Source organism: Nyctereutes procyonoides, unplaced genomic scaffold (genome assembly GCF_905146905.1).
Source record: "Nyctereutes procyonoides isolate TBG_1078 unplaced genomic scaffold, NYPRO_anot_genome, whole genome shotgun sequence".
Classification (NCBI taxonomy): Eukaryota; Metazoa; Chordata; class Mammalia; order Carnivora; family Canidae; genus Nyctereutes; species Nyctereutes procyonoides.
The window spans coordinates 18,570-42,580 of NW_026575028.1; the positions used below are offsets into that span (position 1 = coordinate 18,570).

The window sequence follows — 24,011 nt, forward strand, 5'->3', positions numbered from 1 at the left end:
GCTCAGGCCAAGCCGGAGGCAACAGCGCAGGGCCCAGGGCTCCAAGGGCTCCCGGGGGACGACGGGCAGCGAGGCCTCGCGTCCAGCCCCGCAGCCGAGCCCAGCGTGTCCCGAAGCCGCAGCAGCCTCAGGGCCTGCCCCGGGGCCCGGCGCCCCGCAAAGCCCCACGGCCGGCTTGCGGCCGCTGGAGAACACACACTCCCCGGGTGTGATAAGTGGAGCTGCATCATTTAGATAAATAAGTGGGGATTTATTTAAGGGGAAGTACGCGTAGTTGAGTTGTAAGGGCATGACTCGCACTGTACTTTCACTAGAAATACCCAACTGCATAGGCCTTTACTTTCTAGCAATTTCAAAAACCTCTGGACCAGCTTCCGCAGTAAGAATTTTATTTCACACCGTGACCCACCACACACACACACACACACACACACACACACACAAACACACATACAAAGGATTCACAAAATACAAAAATATACACAATCTATTCCACTCTGTTCTATATTGACTAAAACAAATTTTTTTACATGGATTTCTTGATCCCTAACTGGATTATAAATAACCCAGTTTAATAACTATTGAAGTCGAGGTAAGTTCTTAACTTACCCAGAATTATCAGGCAGCATTTTGGGGTTAAGGAAAACAATCAAACAAGTATATTTGTCCATAATATTTTAATACTTTTCCACTTTTAAATACTGGTTTTAATTTTGTGATTGTAACATGGAAGATCCAACTTTATTATTTTTTTAAAAACATCATCAGGATCATAAAGCTGTTATAGAATAGTTACACTCTACACACTCCCAAGGTACTTTAAAATGATTATGTTTTGAGTCTGTAGATGAACAATGACGGTAATCCAAATACATTGTCTGTACAACTCGGACTAAATACTGGTAAAAGTGTTTAACTGGACAAACAATTGATAAGCTTAAAGATAACGGGCACATTTTCACAAGAGAACCAGCTCAGCCCAACTAAAATTTTCTTAATAGCAGCTGACACTGATGCTGTGTAGGTGTACAAATCAGCCTATGACACTGAACGAGTGGAAAACCTGCTGCTTGTCTTCCTTATCCTGTGTTCTTACGCCTTCTCCCAGCCATCCCCTCCTGGGTCTGGAGGTCTTTGTGGCAATCCCAAACCAAGAGCTGCTGCGACCACCCTCTGCCTCAGAATCAGCAGTCCTGAATTCCAAGTGAATCACTGTGCTCTCTTGTCCTTGTACAGCGGGCATTCAGGGACAAAACCCATCATTACCAATATTTTTCAAGTTTCTATCACAGTACAAAAGAGTGAGTAGAAAAGAGAATAAAAAGGTAATTTTTTGCTTTTGGGAAGGGAAGTAAGAAATTAGATGGGAAAACATGTCTATTCAGACACTAACAATTAGTCATAGAGAAATAATTCTAGTGGGGCCGAATATTGTTTAAAATGGCTAGTACCTCTCCAACTTTTGACCTCTTAGAACTTTTTTTGTATTCCCTATTTCTAAATCTGATCCGATGGGATTAACTCTAGTGAAGTATCTGTACAATTATCTAAAGGTAAATGTATCTTTTTATTCTTTTTTTAATACAAATATTTTTAGTGTGATCATTTCATTTACAGAATTGCAAAAGTGTATCATTAACATTTAGTGCAAATGCAACTAATGGTAATTAGATTTAGACACTGCTTTGTGAGCCTTCCATACCTTGAAAATGAAGCTAGCTCTCCAATTTAGTTATGAGAGAGTTACTTGTTCCTGTTCATGACAGTTACCAGACATGGCAAACAGAGAAACATTTATACTGGGCATAGAGAATTATTTTGAAGATTCCCATCAGCGGCTATGGTGAATAAACCTTCCTGCCCCCCAACCCTCCCACACTCCCATCCCAACCCCACAGCTGATTGTAAAATAAAATACACATTTGAGGTATAAACTTTTCTTTTTTAAACATCACAATATAAAATGCTAACTGGTGATGTCGTAAACTCATATGATAATTTGTCTTATTTGCCTTACTAGCATTACCACCATATAGGCACTTTTCCACACAAATTATGAACAGCGTTTTTCTGTAATAAGGCATATTCCATACACATCATTTAGAGAAAGGTAAATTAAAAAATAGAAAAGATTTATGGAGCATGAAATCTGCGTGCATGTAATATAAGCCTATGTTTTATATGTATTTTTCTCTCTGTACAGAATAACAAATACCACTATATCTGATGCAAGTAATTCACTTCCAGGATTGTGCATATTAAGTGACCAGACTAATCCCATCATTAAATTATCACCTTGCATTCATCATTAAGACTCCATTACCATGTACGAAATATATACAGGACACGTTCCAAGTGATATGACTTTCTGCTTTACAAAATGGGTCTCATTTCTGTGTTTCTACAGAGATGAACAAGTCAGCAAAGCATCCAAAAAATGCCTCTGACTGATGTAAGCACATTTGTGTATAAACAGAATGAAGACTGTGAAGTGGGCAGTCATTTCTACTTCAGTGAGTACCATTCCTTGCCTCAACTCCATGCTTCAAGGTTTTTCACAGAGGCCTAAAACTAAAGAAGGTATTTTACATTTAAGTTCTTATAGCAACTAAGGAAAGAATTTCAGTTTGTATCACATGGAATCCTTTACTGCTCCGCTGAAAATTCTGAGCAAAGAGGCAAACAGGAGCACTGCTCACGTTTTCTAAGTATATCTTGCAACATAGCCTTGAAACGGACCCAAATCAGAAGAAGCAACAAACATGCCTGTTATGAATACCAGACACACTGAATCAAATGTCAAATCAAAACAGCCTGATTTGCTGTAACAATACCATATATCCTATTACAAGTTTCAAGAAAACATGAGCTCGTTTTATCCTTATCACTGTACCAGAAAGTAGTTTATACCCACAAGATTTTTATATTTCTGTTTGGAGGCAAGCAGAACCAATTTAGGAATTACCAAACTGTTTGGGAACAAACTGAAAAAAAATCTGTAGCACACAGTATACAACTAAAAATACAATAGAGGGATCCCTGGGTGGCGCAGCGGTTTGGCGCCTGCCTTTGGCCCAGGGCGCGATCCTGGAGACCCAGGATCGAATCCCACGTCGGGCTCCCGGTGCATGGAGCCTGCTTCTCCCTCTGCCTGTGTCTCTGCCTCTCTCTCTCTCTCACTGTGTGCCTATCATAAATAAATAAAATTTAAAAAAAAAATAAAAAATAAAAATACAATAGAAACATAAAGATACCTGGGGGAAAAAATAAAGCTTTTCATTCTTTCCCCGTCAGAACCAAGGTTCTTCATAGGAGTAAGACTATAGAAAAGGCAAAATCACAGGTTATTGACAGCCCTCAGTTATTAAGACACGGGACATGAATCATTATAGAAATCAGCAGCAATGAATTCTAGGATTATACAAAGCAAAAAAGTCAAAAAATTCTGAACACATATTTAACCACAGGCCTGAAAAAAGAGCCCCATCCAGATATTTGGTGCACAGAAAGCACATGCCCCATATGCATTCAACTTTTGTGCTTTTCTTTTGTGCACAAAACCTGATACAAATGAGGATCTTAGGCTGGACCAGAGTAAATTAAAAATTCTGAAAAAGTTCCCAAAAATTAAAGCATCAATTCCTAGTTGTGATTCAAAGTTGATTTTTTTTCTCTTCTAGGAGCAAGCAAATAAAAATATAGCCATATACATGTAATGTTTACATGTGTTTATAGTTATATGCTGAGCGAGGAGATCTAGCAGGAGACAGCTAGTGTTAGATGTTCACCTTTGCTATTGCAATATTTCTTCATTTTTGTACACAAGGCCAGGGTGTTGGGCCACAGACAAGGCTATATATATCCTATGTTCCAGCTTAGAGCATTCAATTTTGTTTTTTATTTTTTCTTCCAACACGGAATGTCACACAGCCTTGCTTCAGTCACTGCAGGAAAGAAAATAAGTAAAAAATTAAGCAATATATTATTACTAACGGCTGTAAGACTACCCAAACAGGTTCCTCCTACCCTCTGAATTCATAGAATGCATAGATCTCTCTTAAAACTGTATGCTTTCAAGATTTTCACTTTCAAAAACAGAAAATTAGGGATCCCTGGGTGGTGCAGTGGTTTGGCTCCTGCCTTTGGCCCAGGGTGCGATCCTGGAGACCCGGGATCGAATCCCACGTCGGGCTCCCGGTGCATGGAGCCTGCTTCTCCCTCTGCCTAAGTCTCTGCCTCTCTCTCTCTCTCTCTCTATCATAAATAAATAAAAAATTAAAAAAAAATAAAAAAATAAAAAACCCAGAAAATTATAAACCTTACATACTAGAAACTTAGCAAGGAATAGAAGACATAAGGAATGTTTTGAAAGCTAGAAAAAAAGGGAAATACGTCATAGATAAGCAAGGAGAGAATAAACTAGAGGTCTCTGGATTTATACCCCTAAAGCCAAAATCTCTTTCTTCTTGGTCTTCAATAAAAATTATTCAATACCATTTATCAACAATTCACAAGTTGTATTTAAGCTCTAGGAACAAACATACTCAGACATTGTCACATGAATTTAAGAGTTCTGACTATGAGGGGCACTTTGGTGGCTCAGTTGGTTACGTGTCTGACTTTTGATTTTGTCATCAGGTCAAGCCCTTATCGGTCTCTGCACTGAGCATGGAGCCTGCTTAGTTATGATTCTCTCTCTCCTTCCCCACCCAGTTCTCTCTTAAAAAAAAAAAAAGTTCTGTGAGTTTTAAGTATCTTTAGACCTCATTCACTCTTCTTTTTTTTTTTTTTCTCATTCACTCTTCATGGAATTTCGCTGAGGATGATAAACACTATTGAAAGCTACTATTTTTTCATCACCAAAATTAGAAAGGATAGCTTTCCTAAGCTTTTAATGCTAGGATCCACTTCATACATACCTCTTCCCAAACATTATGAAACAAGTATTACATCAGGTAAACAATGATTTTTTTCACCATGTGTTAGGGTTTGAATCTGGTTCTTTGTCAGAAAGCAGCTCAACTGGACTGAAGGCCAGAGCTGAGTTTTGGCCAGGGAATCTTTTCAGGTCTGTCTTTACATACATACACAGACGCCTAAAAACAATGCTTCCTCTTTCCTCTGAGATGAATTTCAATCCCAGCTCTCCAGGTACTGTGTGCACATGTACGCAGATGCACACACAGACATACACACAAACAGGTCAATAAAAACAAGCCCCCAAATCCAATAGCTCCTGAGGCAAGTGTTAATAATATTAGTATGTATTTTTCAAATGCTTAAGTTTTATTTTTTAAATTTTTTTAAAAGATTTTATTTATTTATTCATGAGAGACAGTGAGAGAGAGAAAGGCAGAGACACAGACAGAGGGAGAAGCAGGCTCCATGCAGGGAGCCCGATGTGGGACTCGATACCAGGTCTCCAGGATCACGCCCTGGGCTGAAGGCGGCGCTAAACCGCTGCACCACCCGGGCAGCCCAAAAAGTTTTTCTTAAAGATTTTATTTATTTATTCATGAGAGACACACACAGAGAGAGAGAGAGGCAGACTCCATGCAGGGAACTGGACATGGGACTCGATCCCAGGACCCCGGGATCACAACCTGAGCCAAAGGCAGACGCCCAACTGCTGAGCCACCCAGCGTCCTGAAATGCTTAAGAAAATTAATCTTCTTTTCGAACATAGTTCAGAGCATGTTCTACATATAACTGCATTTTGATTTCTTTTACTTAATACATAGTTATATTTTCTGCCCTGCTTGTTAGCAAGGCTCAAGGTAGAGGTGAAGAAGAGAGAAAACAGATTATAGCTACACCCTTGGTCTTGATTAGAGTAAATAGCATTCTTCAGAAATCTTAAGGCTGTGGGGAGAGATACCCAGTTAAGTCGGGTGACAAGACTGCTACCATCAAGTGGCATCAGGTTTCTAGTTTATTTGAGGTAACAGCGCAGAGACAGACCAGCAAACTTCATGTCCAGATCTAGCCATAACAATTCTAAAGTACACGGTATTCTAGAAATCACCAACACATTTATGCTTGCAGAGAGTCTCTCAGAAGTCAGGCTGCATCCTAGAACACTAACCGTTCAGATAAGACCAGAGCCTGTCTGAAATTTTCAGGTGAGCTCTTTTCTGGAAAAAGCTAAATATCTACCATGTCACTGCAACAACTCTTATGTTACCATCTGATTAAAAAAAAACCTCAAAGGCTAAATTTATTAAGAAAGGCATACTATAAACCAGAATCAGCATCAGAAACCAGAATTAGTTAATAATATGTCACTATATACTTATTGAACATATTCTTTTATCTAAAGAAAGAGACTCACAAATATACATGTCTCAGCCAATGACTTAATATTCCATGTAGGTAAGAATGAGAGGACATTCATATATACTTGTGGCTTATGAATTCTACTTTGGTAATCTCTATTAAAAATTTAAATGTTGACACATATTGAGAGTTCATAGAAACAGAACTATACAAATTGTTCTCAAATGGACCAAGAAATGTTCAAACTATTCATAATAAGAGAAATACAATAAAAACTACACTGAGAGTGGTTTTGCCTATCAAGGTGGGAACAATCCACGTTCTGTTTCATACACTGTGTGAGAGGGTACAGGGAAACAGGCACTCAAATGTCTTATTGCTAGCGAGACGTTAAGTTAATAAGACCTCTCGGGGGGGCAATACTTACATTACAAATGCACAACCCCCCCAGAGGTGCTGGCAGTGTCATATCTAGTAACATTATCCCATATAAAACTTGCACGTGGATATAACTATTAACATTGTTCTAGCAAAGACTGAAAACGACTTCAATACCTAGCAGTGGAGGACTGGTTAAATTATGTACATCAATATGATGAATACTGTATAGCCACAAAAAAATAAGGAGGTGGTCCATGCTGTTAAGCAGAGACCTTTAAACTAAAGTAAGTGGAAAAACAAGATGCAGAACAGCGTCTTTTGAACAACAACAAAAGTGTATGCGTGGGAGGAATACACCTGTATTTGCTTATTCAGGCTTAAAAAATTCTCTGGAAAGATACACAACAAACTAGTAACAGGAGTTATACTCTTTCATTTGGGGCTGGAGGGAGGGCAAAACTGGGTGAGTAGGGGGCAAGGGATCAATTTCACTATTTATCTTTTCACACTTTTTGACTTATGAACCATGTTAACATCATTTCTTTAAAAAACCTAAAGATTCCAGCTCTTTGTGCAAAGACGTTCAGCATGGCACCAACAGTCAAAATACGGGACATTACTGTGGGACTGGGTAATAAATTCTGCAACATTCATATAACCAATTCTAAAGGAATGAGACAGTTTTATATGTCTCACATCTTTATATCCAATAACAATCAAGATATATTGTTAGGTAGAAAAAGCAAGTTGTACAACAGTAAGTAGAGAATAAACACATTTTTAAAAAATAACTAAGAATATATGTCACTCACAACATACATACAAAAGTATGGAAGAAAAGACAACGAACCTAAAGTAATTTCTGGGAAGGGAAAAAAATAGGGAATTTGTACTGGAGTTCTATGGCTCCATAATGTTAAAATCTCTTTGCATAAGCAAATACATCTAATATACGCAGAAAAAAATAACATGTTTTAAAGGCTAAAACCTACAATTACAACTCTGGGAACATCTCAAAACACAGAAACTACTTCTAACAATTAACTAGATTTTAGTTTCTGCAGAGTCGTATTAGTCAAAGGTTTTTTTTTTAAGATTTTATTTATTTATTCATAGAGACACAGAGAGAGAGGCAGAGACACAGGCAGAGGGAGAAGCAGCTCCATGCAGAGAGCCTGACGTTGGACTCGATCCAGGGTCTCCAGGATCACGCCCTGGGCTGCAGGCAGCGCTAAACCACTGCACCACCGGGGTTGCCCTTAGTCAAAGTTTTTAAAAAAGAATAACATATATCTTCCAGTACCTGTTAACACTAGAACAGAATGGGTTTTCCTGCAGTTTTTTCTTGGACATAAGACGTAAAACGTTTTAGAAACTTCGGATACTCTCGCTTTGCCACTGCCCTTAATACTGAGGCTGGTGCCCATCCTCCAGGGTTCACTGCAAGATAAAGGGAAATTAAAACCTGTTGGGATACAATTCTCCATTTGTATGTAAAACACTCATTTTGTTCCTTTGCTTTTAAAAAATTTCTCACATTGGAACAGTTAACATCTCTTAAAATCCTGACCATTAATTCCTTCATGCTAACCACCACACAAGAACACATAGCAAATAAGAAGGCACCTATTACCTATCTGAGATGTTCTTTGCTCCCTAAATTATAAGCAAATCTTAATATAGTAACATTTTAGGTTATGTAAGATAGATTTGTCACTCTTACTATAATCAAATAATACATCACTCAACACCGTAGCAGTTGTGTCCCCGTAAAAAGAAGGCATGAGGATTTGATTAGAGGGACTCCAATGACTACTGTAGGTGGGAAATGGGTCAGAAGAATCCTAAGCAGGCAATTATCCAGGAAATAAAAAAAGCCTGACAATGAGAAACAGAACTGTTCATTTCCTTTACTAGTATTGCTTATATTCCTAACTATACATGTATTTTATTAGACAAATATGTAACAAGATTTTTTTTTAAGATTTTATTTATTTGAGAGACAGAGTGAGAGAAAGAGGATGAGCAGGGGGAGGGGGAAACAGAGAAGGAGAAGCAGACAGACTCCCCACCAAGCAGGGAGCCCGAAGCGGGACTCAATCTTTGGATTCCGGGATCATGATGCAAGCCAAAGGCAGATGCTCAACTGACCAAACCACAGGCGCCCCTATAGTAAGATGGTTCGTAAAGCCAAGCATATGTGAAAGTCATCTAGATATGGAAGTATTAAAATGTATCTACCTAGCCCCAGCCTAAAAAAATCTGATAGAGTAGTTCTGGGATCAAATTTAGACGTGACTATTTTCAAAGTTTCCTGATAATTTCAATACACATCTCTCCAAATTAAAAATTACTAATCTAAATGATAAAAACTAAAAAGGCTTTTAGATATATAAGAAGAAAATCTAGGGGTGCCTAGCTGGCTCTGTTGGAAGAGCATGTGTCTCTTGATCTCGGGGGTCAGGAGTTGTTGCCGCATGTTGGGTGTAGAGATCACTAAAATAATAGTGAATGACTGAATGAAAATCTACATGCCCAAATAGCAAAAGAAACCCCAAAATACATACCATTAGCTACATATGTAATCTTGCATAGAATGTTGTCCCTGCTGATCTCCTGGTTTCCCTCTGGTGGGCTTACCAAGGTTTGACAAATCATAGCAATATTTATTTTGGCACGGACACATCGATTGTTTAGCTGCCAAAACAAATAACAGAAACGAAACATCAGTGCAGTAGATGCTTAGCATTTTATAATCCCTAATGGCCTAATACATTAGGTCATCTAAAACTACAGCTCATCAACATCTGCAACAAATCTTATAAGCACCAATAAATAAAACAAGCTGTTATGACATCAGGAATGTTTTTTCTCTCCTCTTAAGCAGTAGATGGAGCTAAACTGAGATAGAAACCACAGAGGTTTTGCTAGCAGTTGATCATGGCTGGAGAGGGAACTGTGGAAAGCAGCCTTCCATTATTTACCCATTCAGTTCTGTTTCCTCTAACTTCAGGAGGAAAGGAAAACAGCCCCTGCTGGGTGGGTGTTCACAGCCATGACTGCTGTCCTTGGATAACACATGGGCTATCATGTCCCAAGAAGCCAATTCAACAGAAAACAAAGTCTAAGAAATGTTATCAAGTATTTGTGTGTGTCCTATGTGTTTATCACTTTCGTTCTGCACTGTATATTTAGCTTCATACTGTACAACTATACAAATTTATATAAATGCACTTACAGGAGCACTGTCATGATCCACAGAAAAATTACACACTATCCAAGTTTCAGGGTCATTTTCAGTCAAGGCTGGTATTTTTCGAATGGCAGAAAGATATAATACATCTCGCTGAGAAGCAGGCCACACTCTCTGTGGAAGAAGTAAAAAAACTTTCAAAAATGTGAACTACATTTAAATTCCTATGTAATATGAAACTGACAGAGAAACAAATGTAAGACCAATAAATAACTTAGGCAAAGGTAAAATCTGTCAATTTTAAATTGACAGTATCTGAAAGTACCCAGCAAAGTAAATTATGAATACTGAATTAATGGCTTTGCAGAATAATAATAGCATCAAAGGGATAATCTTTTTTTTAAGTTGTGGTTATATGTAACAAAAATGTTACCACTTAAAGCATTTTTAAGAGTATAATTCAGTGACATTACATTCATAATATTACATAAACATCATCATTTCCAAAATTTTTTATCAACCTGAACAGAAATTCTGTACTCAATAAGTAATTAATTCCCCATTATTCCCTCCCAAAGACCCTGGTAAAGTTCTATTTCATTTTATTTATTTATTTATTTTAGATTTTTAATTTATTTGAGAGAAAGAGCACCAGCGGGGAGGAGAGCGTTAAGCAGGCTCTCCGCAGAACAGAGAGTCAGCCACAGGGGCTCTATCCCCAGAACTCTGGCTGGAATCACGACTGGAACCAAAGGCAGAGGGAGATGCTTAACCAACTGAGGCACTGAGGCGCCCCTAACATTCTGCTTTTCAGTATTCAACCTCTGTTTAAAGTGTTCAGAGACTTAAACGCTAAGATTTCAGTGTAAGAAGACTGCTCCTTTGACATCGTAATCACATCTGAAGAATACCAAATCAATTAGACTGAATCTTTCAACTTTATGGTATGCAGGGAGACACATCATGTTGGGATGATAATGGAAATGAGATTTGTGAAAACAGACTGTGTACTTTTAAATGACAGAAAATATACACTGTGCCTTTCCTAATTGTTGAGTATAATAACCAACAACTCAATGTCAATACAACACAAATCATTTGGAAAGTGAAATGGTTCATATATTAAAGATAATAAATTTCACAAAATACATGAAAGCAGTGCTGAGCACTGCTATGTGAAGCTAGTAATAAAGGAAAATTTGACTGTGTTAGAATTAATGAATTCAAGTCCACAAGAATGAGAAGATGAAAAATTAAAGAGTGAGAATGACTTAAAGATCAGGAGAGAAGTAGCCCTCTTTAAGATCAAATTATAAAATAAGCCACATTTAAAGGAAAAATTGTATAGCATTACTGAATTTTTGAAAAAAAAATTATACCAGGATAATTTGTTTATTTAAACATTTATAATTCTAACTTAAATTTTGTTACATTGAAGAGACATTAATAGTTTTCAGCTTTATTTTTCAAAAAGTGATTGTAATACAGCTTACTTAAATCCTTCCCTCCATCTACTATTTACGAAGTGAAATATTTTCAGCAGACTGTTTCCCAAGATCAATTGTCCTCAGATTATAAGATTCTTCTATGTAATTTCTATTGATTCCAAATTAAAGGCAGTTAATCGGTATTTTTAACATTTACTCAACTTTAAGCTTCCCTTGGACTCCCCAAATCTGTATGCTAAAGCAGAATCTTTGTTGTTATACACTTCTTTTTTAATTGAAGCAAAGTTGACCTATAATGTATTTTTTACACATTTCTTAAGCAGCTACCATGTAAAATCAGGCCTACCTCATAATCATTACATTTAAGATGCCCCACATGACAAAACTGAGTTCAGGAAATACCTAACAAACCCACAATATTTTCATATATTCAACCCAATTAAAAAGTCATTTATTTTTTTATTTTTTTGAGATTTTAAAAAATTTATTCATGAGACACACAGAAAGTGGCAGCGACATAGGCAGAGGGAGAAGCAGGCTCCCTGTAGGGAGCATGATGTGGGACTCGATCCCAGGACCCCAGGATCATGAGCCAAAGGCAGATGCTCAAACCACTGAGCCACCCAGGTGCCCCTAAAAAGTCATTTAAAGAAGAGAAAAGGGAAGCACCTATTGAATTATTGTATTTCTTACATAACATAAAATATTACATTGAATAGATCTTTCTAAAATTATAGGTCCTTTTTATTATTTTCCTTTTTAAAAATTGAAGGTTATATTATTTTCAGGTATACAGCATGCTGATTTGACCATTTTATATATTACTCAGGGCTCACCACAAAAGGTGTAGTCATCATCTGTTATTGTAACCTTATTACAAATATTACTACCTTCCCTATGCTCTACTTTTTATAACTTGAAGTTTGCACCTCTTAATTCCCTTCATTTATTTTCCCCTTCCTCCCACATACTATCCCCATTTATCGTTTTTTTACACAATATATTATTCGGCAATTTTCAGGAAACAGAGAAGAATAAGGTAAGAGAAATATTAATTCTTTAATTTTAAATATCTAAGAATAGCAGAGAAAGAGATGAAGGAAAAGTGAAATGAAAGTGAACCAATTTAGGGGCACCTGGGTAGCTTAGCTGGTTAAGCATCTGCCTACAGCTCAGATCACAATCCCGGGGGTCCTGGGATGAAGCCCTGCACTGAGCAAGTTGCTCCATAAGGAGTCTGCTTTTTCCTTTCCTTCCTGCTCGTATTCTCTATCTCTGTATCTTTCAAATAAATAAATAAATAAAACCAGTAAAAAAAAAAAGAAAAGGAAGAAAGTGAACTAACTTAAATGATGTTTCTGTGTGCTCTGGTATATGACCAACTTCTTAATAGTTATGCTTAGCAATTTCCCCATGCTTTCAGATAATCCACTTACATGACTTAACATACATACTTTCCATTCCCTTCATTACTATGGTCACAGGAAATGCTGATTCACTTTTGTATTTGGTAATGATCACTCATCGCCTATAAAGACTAGACGCTACAAAAATATTTAACAGGATTTCAGTATTTTTTAAATTTTAAGTGGACATAACTAACTGGAGATCTTTATCAAACACACTGTTTCTGGATATTTCTCAGGTTCTTGTCTTAGGTTCATCTTTGAATGAACTGATATCCTTTCAAATATGTGATGTTCATGCATCATTAACAAAGTCTTTGGATCTTTTACGGCATTTGATTTCCTGCCAAATTTTACTTTTAGAGAATTTATACATGTCTCACTTTGAACTACAGTGAAATCCTTTTGGGATGAAGAGATTTTTACCTTGTGTGTTTGATAAACGATGATTGCATTATCAGCTAATGTTTCCACCACATGAAAGTTTTCTATAGTTGCTGAAATGAAGAAAAAAATATTAGTAGCCAAAAATATACATTACCTCTTCCTAGAATGTGATTAACTCAGTTATATTGCTGGACCCTGTGATAACATGAGCAGGACCAAGTTCAAATGGAAGGTAGTTAATACTTGCTACTAGGGCTACAGACAGTGGCCATGAGGCTTGATCACCAGGAAATCTCATTTCCTCTGGACCAATTATCTAGCTCCCACAATAAGAAAGCAATTCTAATCACACTGCATTACTCAGACACAAATTCCTATCTAACACTATGACCATTTCCTGTAACCTCTAATTTACTGAAGTTGAATAAACTCTTCTGTCTAGGCTTAGGTGACTATATTTGTGGAAAAAGAATATCAAACTATCACTAATACACATCTTACGATGTTCGAAATTATCTGTATTTATGAAATTTGGTGCCTAAGAGGAACAAATACATACAAACAACAAACATACCCCAAGAATAACTCTAAGCAGACCACAGCAGGATTTGTCTCGGGATTACTAGAGAAACAAAACAGTTTGGGAAAGTAGGTGATAAGACAGAAACCTTTAGTTTTAGTACTGGCCTTTCTACTAACTAGGGTCTGTGGCTTCTGACAAGTCACTTAATCCTGATTTTTACTTTTTTACCTACTTATCATGCAGGATTATTGAAGTACTGGATCAAATGCTGTAACACAGAAACATTTTGTACAGTGTTTCACTGTACAAGCATTACTTCCCTGTAAAGCTCTATTTAAATGTAAGTAAAAACAAAAAGTAAATGCAAGCTACTATCAGATTTTCCAGATACTTTCTACATTGACTTTGTAAACTGTAGATGAGATGCAAAACATGGGGTTGGATTTGACATTACATTCAAAATAATAATTATATTATGATATATTAATAGTGGCAGCTTACTTTCCCAATCATTGCGAACATCAACATTCCAGAAGTAATTGCAGACCTCATGTCCTGTAACACCTTTCACTGCATGAGTAGCTTTCAAAGGATCCAGAACAATTCCATTTTCTTCTACTTCCCTTCTATATACCTAAAGAAGATATACTTAAAATTAACAGGCAACATATAAAAAAAATCATCTCCTTAATTAACAGGCAACATATAAAAAAAATCATCTCCTTAATGATATTGATTTTTTTAAAGATTTTATTTATTTATTCATGATAGTCACACACAGAGAAGAGAGAGAGAGAGAGGCAGAGACACAGGCAGAGGGAGAAGCAGGCTCCAAGCAGGGAGCCCGACGCGGGACTCGATCCCGGGCCTCCAGGATCGCGACCCGGGCCAAAGGAAGGCGCCAAACCGTTGCGCCACCCAGGGATCCCCTAATGATATTGATTTAAAGCAATTTTGTTCAATTCTACATACCCAGCATCTAAAATAGTATCTCAAACACAGTAGGCTCTCAATTATTTGTTGTATCAATGACTCAAAGCTAAAATGGCATGAAGATCTATGCTACCTTGGCTATTTATTTCCTTAGAGCATTTTGCATGTGAGTAGGAGGGAGGGTCTGAGGAAGGGGGGCAGAGAGAGAGAGAGAGAATCTTAAGCAGGCTCTCCACATCCAGGACAGAGCCCAATACAGAGCTTGATCTCACAACCCCGAGATCATAACCTGAACCGAAATCAAGAGTTGGAGGCTTAACTGACTGAGCCACCCAGGCGCCCCATACTATCTTTCTTTAAATACTGATGTTGCGTACCTAAAGTTCTAAAATTAATTACCTCAAAATTATAGGGTTTGCTACTTTAGGAAATTTTGCAATAAGTTCTTTCAAGAAATGAATAATCATGTTACTGTAGGAAGAACCAGCTCTCTATGGAGTGCTTTATGGGTCCAGAAACTGTTAGGCATTCCACATACAGTTTCTCTCTTAAAATCTTTGGCATTTCACATACAGTTTCTCTCTTAAAATGTTTCTCATCAAACTACTTTTCCCTCCATGTTTATTTATTCACATTCTTGAGATGGCTAAAAAATGGAAAACCAGTTACACAAATTGGAAACTTCAGACTTTTAAATCCTCTCCTCATACTTCATATGGCTCTTAAGCTTGTTACTAACCTTCTATAAGACATCCAACAGCTTGACTTCTCTATTACTGGTTACTTCTCTTAGGTAAGCTTTCATCCCCATGTACCTGATTCTCTTAAATGGTATGCTTGGTCTTTAGTTTCTTCCTTATATAGTGGCTAGCCTACTGCTACAGACAAGAGACTATTCTCCTTGGTAGGCTATTTTATACTCTCCATAATCCAAGCTCTCTCTCTTTCTCTAGTGTTGTGGGCTGTAGGAACATTTATTCTCTGTTTTTCATTCCACATGGAGGGACTTCATCTAGACGATCACTCCTGGTTTTTCTTCACCCTTTCACTTCTCCCTTCCTCGGGGTACAACAATGAATTATCCAACTGTTGAGAATAAAATAAGGACTGGAAGTCTTGGCTCACTTCTTTTTCTACATAGAGCATGCATCTTGGTTTTCTTTTGGGGCTTACACTTGTGGAGAAGGCCTGTGATTGATTATCTAGCTATGTCAGAAACATTGTTTAATTTTGAGTTAATATATTAGCAAGACTTTGTGGCTGCTGATCTAAAGCCATATTCTTCAATTAGCTTATTAAATTTATAGTTAGCATTCTGGTATCTCATTTGCTTGTCTCTTACTTCTTTTTTAATGATTTTATTTACTTATTTGGGAAAGAGAACAGAGCAAGAGACAGAGCACCAGTGAGGATACGGGGCAGCGGGAGAGCGAGAAGCAGACTCCCTACTGAGCAGGGAGCACTATGAGGGGCTTGATCCCAGGAGCCTGGGATCATGAACTGAGCTGATGGCAGACGCTTAATTGATTGAGCCACCCCATCTCTTCTGATTTCTTAATTAGTTCCCTATTCAGGAGGAAAGGAAATTCCAACATCTGATATTGTATCTCTATTGCTAGAATAATTGTGGTAAACACAGTCTATGAAAAGAATTCCTGAGTAAGAAGTTTGCTTTCATGTTTTCATTTGTGTTATATTTTTTGTCTAAAATACCCTTGGCTTCACCTTTGTCACAATGTTGCTTCGATTTCCAGACATAGTTCAAATGCTTATCCAGTAAAAAACAATCTGTTTCATATAAGAGCTCTTTCTTTTCCAATTTTCTCCACTAATCTGTGCGCATAATTCAATATGTTATCAGATAGACACAAGTAACAGTATCTTTAAATGTCAATATCCTTCTTCCCCAACGAGTTTCAGTTTGGAGAAAGTCTTATTAAACATCACTTTATCTTTAGCACAGCGCCTTGGGCATAAGTATACCAAATTCAAATATCAAAATTCAGTGCAGCTGCTGTTTTGAATCCATCTCTAAATCTTATTCCTTGATCTTATTCTCTGTCTCTTGTGCTTACAGATGTGAACAAAATTAGCAGACTCACCTCCAAATACTGATAGAAGATGCAGTGAGAGAAAGGATAAAAGTGATATATAGACCAAAAAGGGGAACAAAGTGACATCTGGGTACAACATTTAGTATATTAAAAAATAAAGAGAAATATCCAAATAGAAAACCATCAACTAATTATGACTTCCTAACATCTAAACACCCATATTGTATTTTCTCCATGGCCCAGGCAAAACAGAATGGTTTGTACATTGGTTTTTATTGAGATCATAAAGAAACTGTGTAAAAGCCAAAGTACATTTTACTTCCTAGTATCTAGTGGTTTTTTGATCATATGTAATAATCTGTTTAAAAGAAAATTTAAAATGCTACCCTCATTCACATCAATGGTTAGTGATGATAATATGCTATAACATCTGCAATTAGCAACCTATAATATTTTACTGGAAATTACCTTCATTTCTCCTTCTTCTACAACCAACTGCCAATTAGCATCTCCACCTACATCCTGTAATGAATAAGTCATATGGTTTTGCACCATCTCTTCAACCTTGGAAAGAAAAATAAAGCCATAAGAATTCATATCCAATGAATAGCCATGACATAATCTCTAAAACAGAATGGTATTGAGTTTATTTCAGCTCAGAAATGTTCTTAGAAAGCTGAGCAACCAAATGCACAAAGGTTAGTAGATTTTAAATAGTGTTGAAGAGTTTAGTCCACATTCCAGATAGCATATTACAGGTTAATGACAGGGGTGGAGGACACACAGAGAAGGAAGATGCTTCACTCAAATAACATATATTGAAAAAAAAAAAAACATACATTGGCCTGAAGTTCATCAAGTGAGCAAAATAAGCATTTTCTGGAAAAAAAAATTCCTTCCTTTACCATAAAATGTTTCCTGAGTTAAGAGGGCTTGAAAAAGTTCAATAAACAAAGAGGAATACTGGAGTAACCATCTCTGCAAAGCTTTTATCATGGAATCTTTATCCGTTATGGCATCTTCCCTGATGTAATAACATGGAGATTAAGGAAAGAGGTGATAACAGGTAAAATCTCACTATAACTTATTTCATGTTCACTACAATAAAATCTGAAGTAGTAAGTGTTACTATTGGGGCAGTGACTCAGGCATTTGTGATCACACTGACACTTTGAATCTACCCCAATCATCTGCTTTGTTTATTGTTTTCAGTTATGACAGCATATCAAAAATAACTGGAAGGGGCCATTAAGATGGATGACAACAACAAAAGCCAAATTTAACATTTTATTAGGTTCAAAATTTGATACACTACAAAATATTACTAGTAACATCTGCTATCATTATAAAAAACAGACTGAGTCAAAATCATTGAGGCAGGTTTCATCTGATTTAGTAGTGTTCACTAGTTTTAATTAGATGAAGCATAATTTCAGGAATCATGCCCTTGATTTTTTATGGACCTAGTGTTGAAAATGATAAGCTGACATATACAGCATCTTCACAGTAAATGAACTATGAAAAATGAACATATTTAAAATAAGAGATGGGAGGAGGGCAAGATGGCGGAAGAGTAGGGGCCCCAAATCACCTGTCCCCAACAAATTACCTAGATAACCTTCAAATCATCCTGAAAATCTACGAATTCGGCCTGAGATTTAAAGAGAGACCAGCTGCAATGCTACAGTGAGAAGAGTTCGTGCTTCTATCAAGGTAGGAAGACGGGGAAAAAGAAATAAAGAAACAAAAGGCCTCCGAGGGGGAGGGGCCCCGCGAGGAGCCGGGCTGAGGCCGGGACGAGTGTCCCCAGGACAGGAGAGCCCCGTCCCAGAGAAGCAGGAGCTGCACCAACCCCCCGGGCGGAAAGGGGCCCGCAGGGAGTTAGAGCAGGACCCAGGAGGGTGGGGATGCCCTCGGGCTCCCGGGGACACTAACAGACACCTGTGTGCGCGCAGGAGCGTGCGCCGAGCTCCCTAAGGGCTGCAGCGCGCACGGCGGGACCAGAGCAGCTCGGAGGGGGCTGCGTGGCTCCGGTTGCAGCTCGGCGGCCGTGGCGGCTCCTGCAGAGGAAGAGGCTCCCTGCTGAGGGGGCTGCGCGGCTCCGGGAGCAGCTCGGCGGCGGCGGCTCGGGCAACGGAAGAGGCTCCGTGCGGAGGGGGCTGCGCGGCCGGGAGCAGCTCGGAGGGGCTCGAGCGGCTCCGCAGAGCGGCGGCTGCGCGACCGGGAGCGCGAATCCAACAGCGCAGGCCCCGGAGCACAGGGCGCCCGGACACAGCCCAGGATCCGGCCTCCCCCAAGACAGGCAGAGGCCGGGAGGGCCCAGGACAGCAAGGACGCTCCTGCCCGGAGCTGAGCAGATCAGCGGCCCCCCCCCGGAGCCTCTGCGGACGGAGAGCCCGGTAGTTCCTGCGGGGGCTGACTCCAGGCTTCCAGAGCTGCCGTAACCACTGTGGCTGTTCCTCCTGGGGCCTCACGGGGTAAACAACCCCCACTGAGCCCTGCAGCAGGCAGGGGCAGAACAGCTCCCCCAAGTGCTAACACCTGAAAATCAGCACAGCAGGCCCCTACCCCAGAAGACCAGCTGGACGGACCAGTTCCAGGGGAAGTCAAGGGACTTAAAGTCTACGGAATCAGAAGATACTCCCCCATGGTTTTTTTGTTTTTTTTTTCTTTTTTCTTTTCTTTTTGATTTCTGATTGCTTCCCCCACCCCCCCTTTTTTCACCTTTTTTTCTTTTTCTTTCTCTTTTTCTTCTTTTTTTCCCTTTTTTCCTTCTTTTTCTTTTTTCTCTTTCTCTTTTTCTTTCCTTCTCTCTCTTTCTCTCCTTTTCCCAATACAACTTGTTTTTGGCCACTCTGAACTGAGCAAAATGACTAGAAGGAAAACCTCACCTCAAAAGAAAGAATCAGAAACAGTCCTCTCTCCCACAGAGTTACAAAATCTGGATTACAATTTAATGTCAGAAAGCCAATTCAGGAGCACTATTATACAGCTACTGGTGGCTCTAGAAAAAAGCATTAAGGACTCACGAGACTTCATGACTGCAGAATTTAGATCCAATCAGGCAGAAATTAAAAATGAATTGAATGAGATGCAATCCAAACTAGAAGTCCTAAAAACGAGGGTTAACGAGGTGGAAGAACGAGTGAGTGACATAGAAGACAAGTTAATGGCAAAGAGGGAAACTGAGGAAAAAAGAGACAGACAATTAAAAGACCATGAAGACAGATTAAGGGAAATAAATGACAGCCTAAGGAAGAAAAACCTACGTTTAATTGGGGTTCCCGAGGGCGCTGAAAGGGCCAGAGGGCCAGAATATGTATTTGAACAAATCCTAGCTGAAAACTTTCCCAATGTGGGAAGGGAAACAGGCATTCAGATCCAGGAAATAGAGAGATCCCCCCTAAAATCAATAAAAACCGTTCAACACCTCGACATCTAATAGTGAAGCTTGCAAATTCCAAAGATAAAGAGAAGATCCTTAAAGCAGCAAGAGACAAGAAGTCCCTGACTTTCGTGGGGAGGAATATTAGGGTAACAGCAGACCTCTCCACAGAGACGTGGCAGGCCAGAAAGGGCTGGCAGGATATATTCAGGGTCCTAAATGAGAAGAACATGCAACCAAGAATACTTTATCCAGCAAGGCTCTCATTCAAAATGGAAGGAGAGATAAAGAGCTTCCAAGACAGGCAGGAACTGAAAGAATATGTGACCTCCTAACCAGCTCTGCAAGAAATTTTAAGGAGGACTCTTAAAATTCCCCTTTAAGAAGAAGTTCAGTGGAACAATCCACAAGGACTAAATAGATATCATGATGACACTAAACTCATATCTGTCAATAGTAACTCTGAACGTGAACGGGCTTAATGACCCCATCAAAAGGCGCAGGGTTTCAGACTGGATAAAAAAGCAGGACCCATCTATTTGCTGTCTACAAGAGACTCATTTTAGACAGAAGGACACCTACAACCTGAAAATAAAAGGCTGGAGAACCATTTACCATTCAAATGGTTCTCAAAAGAAAGCAGGGGTAGCCATCCTTATATCAGATAAACTAAAATTTACCCCGAAGACTGTAGTGAGAGACGAACAGGGACACTATATCATACTTAAAGGATCTATCCACCAAGAGGACTTAGCAATCCTCAATATATATGCCCCGAATATGGGAGCTGCCAAATACTTAAATGAATTATTAACCAAAGTAAAGAAATACTTAGATAATAATACACTTATACTTGGTGACTTCAATCTAGCTCTTTCTACCCTCGATAGGTCTTCTAAGCACAACATCCAAAGAAACGAGAGCTTTAAATCATACACTGGACCAGATAGATTTCACAGATATCTACAGAACTTTGCATCCAAACTCAACTGAATACACCTTCTTCCCAAGTGCACATGGAACTTTCTCCAGAATAGACCACATACTGGGTCACAAATCGGGTCTGAACCGATACCAAAAGATTGGGATCGTCCCCTGCATATTCTCAGACCATAACGCCTTGAAATTAGAACTCAATCAGAAGAAGAACTTTGGAAGGACCTCAAACACGTGGAGGTTAAGGACCATCCTGCTAAAAGATAAAAGGGTCAACCAGGAAATTAAGGAAGAATTAAAAAGATTCATGGAAACTAATGAGAATGAAGATACAACCGTTCAAAATCTTTGGGATGCAGCAAAAGCAGTCCTGAGGGGGAAATACATCGCAATACAAGCATCCATTCAAAAACTGGAAAGAACTCAAATACAAAAGCTAACCTTACACATAAAGGAGCTAGAGAAGAAGCAGCAAATCAACCCAACGCCCAGCAGAAGAAGAGAGTTAATTAAAATTCGAGCAGAACTCAACGAAATTGAGACCAGAAGAACTGTGGAACAGATCAATAAAACCAGGAGTTGGTTCTTTGAAAGAATTAATAAGATAGATAAACCATTAGCCAACCTTATTGAAAAGAAGAGAGAGAAGACTCAAATTAATAAAATCATGAATGAGAAAGGAGAGATCACTACCAACACCAAGGAAATACAAACGATTTTAAAAACATATTAGGAACAGCTCTACGCCAATAAATTAGGCAATCTAGAAGAAATGGACGCATTCCTGGAAAGCCACAAACTACCAAAACTGGAGCAGGAAGAAATAGAAAACCTGAACAGGCCAATAACCAGGGAGGAAATTGAAGAAGTCATCAAAAACCTCCCAAGACACAAGAGTCCAGGGCCAGATGGCTTCCCAGGGGAATTCTATCAAACGTTTAAAGAAGAAATCATACCTATTCTACCAAAGCGGTTTGGAAAGATAGAAAGAGATGGAGTACTTCCAAATTCATTCTATGAGGCCAGCATCACCTTAATTCCAAAACCAGACAAAGACCCCACCAAAAAGGAGAATTACAGACCAATATCCCTGATGAACATGGATGCAAAAATTCTCAACAAGATTCTAGCCAATAGGATCCAACAACACATTAAGAAAATTATTCACCATGACCAAGTAGGATTTATCCCCGGGACACAAGGCTGGTTCAACACTCGTAAAACAATCAATGTGATTCATCATATCAGCAAGAGAAAAACCAAGAACCATATGATCCTCTCATTAGATGCAGAGAAAGCATTTGACAAAATACAGCATCCATTCCTGATCAAAACTCTTCAGAGTGTAGGGATAGAGGGAACTTTCCTCGACATCTTAAAAGCCATCTACGAAAAGCCCACAGCAAATATCATTCTCAATGGGGAAGCACTGGGAGCCTTTCCCCTAAGATCAGGAACAACACAGGGATGTCCACTCTCACCACTGCTATTCAACATAGTATTGGAAGTCCTAGCCTCAGCAATCAGACAACAAAAAGACATTAAAGGCATTCAAATTGGCAAAGAAGAAGTCAAACTCTCCCTCTTCACCGATGACATGATACTCTACATAGAAAACCCAAAAGCCTCCACCCCAAGATTGCTAGAACTCATACAGCAATTTGGTAGCGTGGCAGGATACAAAATCAATGCCCAGAAATCAATGGCATTCCTATACACTAACAATGAGACTGAAGAAAGAGAAATTAAGGAGTCAATCCCATTTACAATTGCACCCAAAAGCATAAGATACCTAGGAATAAACCTAACCAAAGAGGTAAAGGATCTATACCCTAAGAACTATAGAACACTTCTGAAAGAAATTGAGGAAGACACAAAGAGATGGAAAAATATTCCATGCTCCTGGATTGGCAGAATTAATATTGTGAAAATGTCAATGTTACCCAGGACAATTTACACGTTTAATGCAATCCCTATCAAAATACCATGGACTTTCTTCAGAGACTTAGAACAAATTATTTTAAGATTTGTGTGGAATCAGAAAAGACCCCGAATAGCCAGGGGAATTTTAAAAAAGAAAACCATATCTGGGGGCATCACAATGCCAGATTTCAGGTTGTACTACAAAGCTGTGGTCATCAGGACAGTGTGGTACTGGCACAAAAACAGACACATAGATCAATGGAACAGAATAGAGAACCCAGAAGTGGACCCTGAACTTTATGGTCAACTAATATTCGATAAAGGAGGAAAGACGATCCACTGGAAGAAAGACAGTCTCTTCAATAAATGGTGCTGGGAAAATTGGACATCCACATGCAGAAGAATGAAACTAGACCACTCTCTTGCACCATACACAAAGATAAACTCAAAATGGATGAAAGATCTAAATGTGAGACAAGATTCCATCAAAATCCTAGAGGAGAACACAGGCAACACCCTTTTTGAACTCGGCCACAGTAACTTCTTCCAAGATACATCCACGAAGGCAAAAGAAACAAAAGTAAAAATGAACTATTGGGACTTCATCAAGATAAGAAGCTTTTGCACAGCAAAGGATACAGTCAACAAAACTCAAAGACAACCTACAGAATGGGAGAAGATATTTGCAAATAACATATCAGATAAAGGGCTAGTTTCCAAAATCTATAAAGAACTTATTAAACTCAACACCAAAGAAACAAACAATCCAATCATGAAATGGGCAAAAGACATGAAGAGAAATCTCACAGAGGAAGACATAGACATGGCCAACATGCACATGAGAAAATGCTCTGCATCACTTGCCATCAGGGAAATACAAATCAAAACCACAATGAGATATCACCTCACACCAGTGAGAATGGGGAAAATTAACAAGGCAGGAAACAACAAATGTTGGAGAGGATGCGGAGAAAAGGGAACCCTCTTACACTGTTGGTGGGAATGTGAACTGGTGCAGCCACTCTGGAAAACTGTGTGGAGGTTCCTCAAAGAGTTAAAAATAGACCTGCCCTACGACCCAGCAATTGCACTCTTAGGGATTTACCCCAAAGATTCACAGGCAATGAAACGTCGGGACACTTGCACTTGTTTCTAGCAGCCATGTC

General features: G+C 38.8%; 2 long non-coding RNA genes across 2 annotated transcripts; both read right to left on the minus strand.

The window, feature by feature from the left end:
• Positions 1 to 3,748: 3,748 nt before the first annotated feature.
• Positions 3,749 to 10,026, minus strand: LOC129503475 (uncharacterized). Its single transcript, XR_008663177.1, has 4 exons — positions 9,896 to 10,026; positions 9,225 to 9,354; positions 7,961 to 8,097; positions 3,749 to 3,944 (listed from the first exon to the last, which is right to left on the minus strand). It is a non-coding gene; the product is annotated as an uncharacterized LOC129503475 (long non-coding RNA).
• Positions 10,027 to 13,137: 3,111 nt separating this feature from the next.
• LOC129503489 (uncharacterized) lies at positions 13,138 to 17,317 on the minus strand. The gene is made up of 3 exons (XR_008663182.1): positions 17,070 to 17,317; positions 14,116 to 14,248; positions 13,138 to 13,201 (listed from the first exon to the last, which is right to left on the minus strand). It is a non-coding gene; the product is annotated as an uncharacterized LOC129503489 (long non-coding RNA).
• Between the last annotated feature and the right edge of the window lie 6,694 nt (positions 17,318 to 24,011).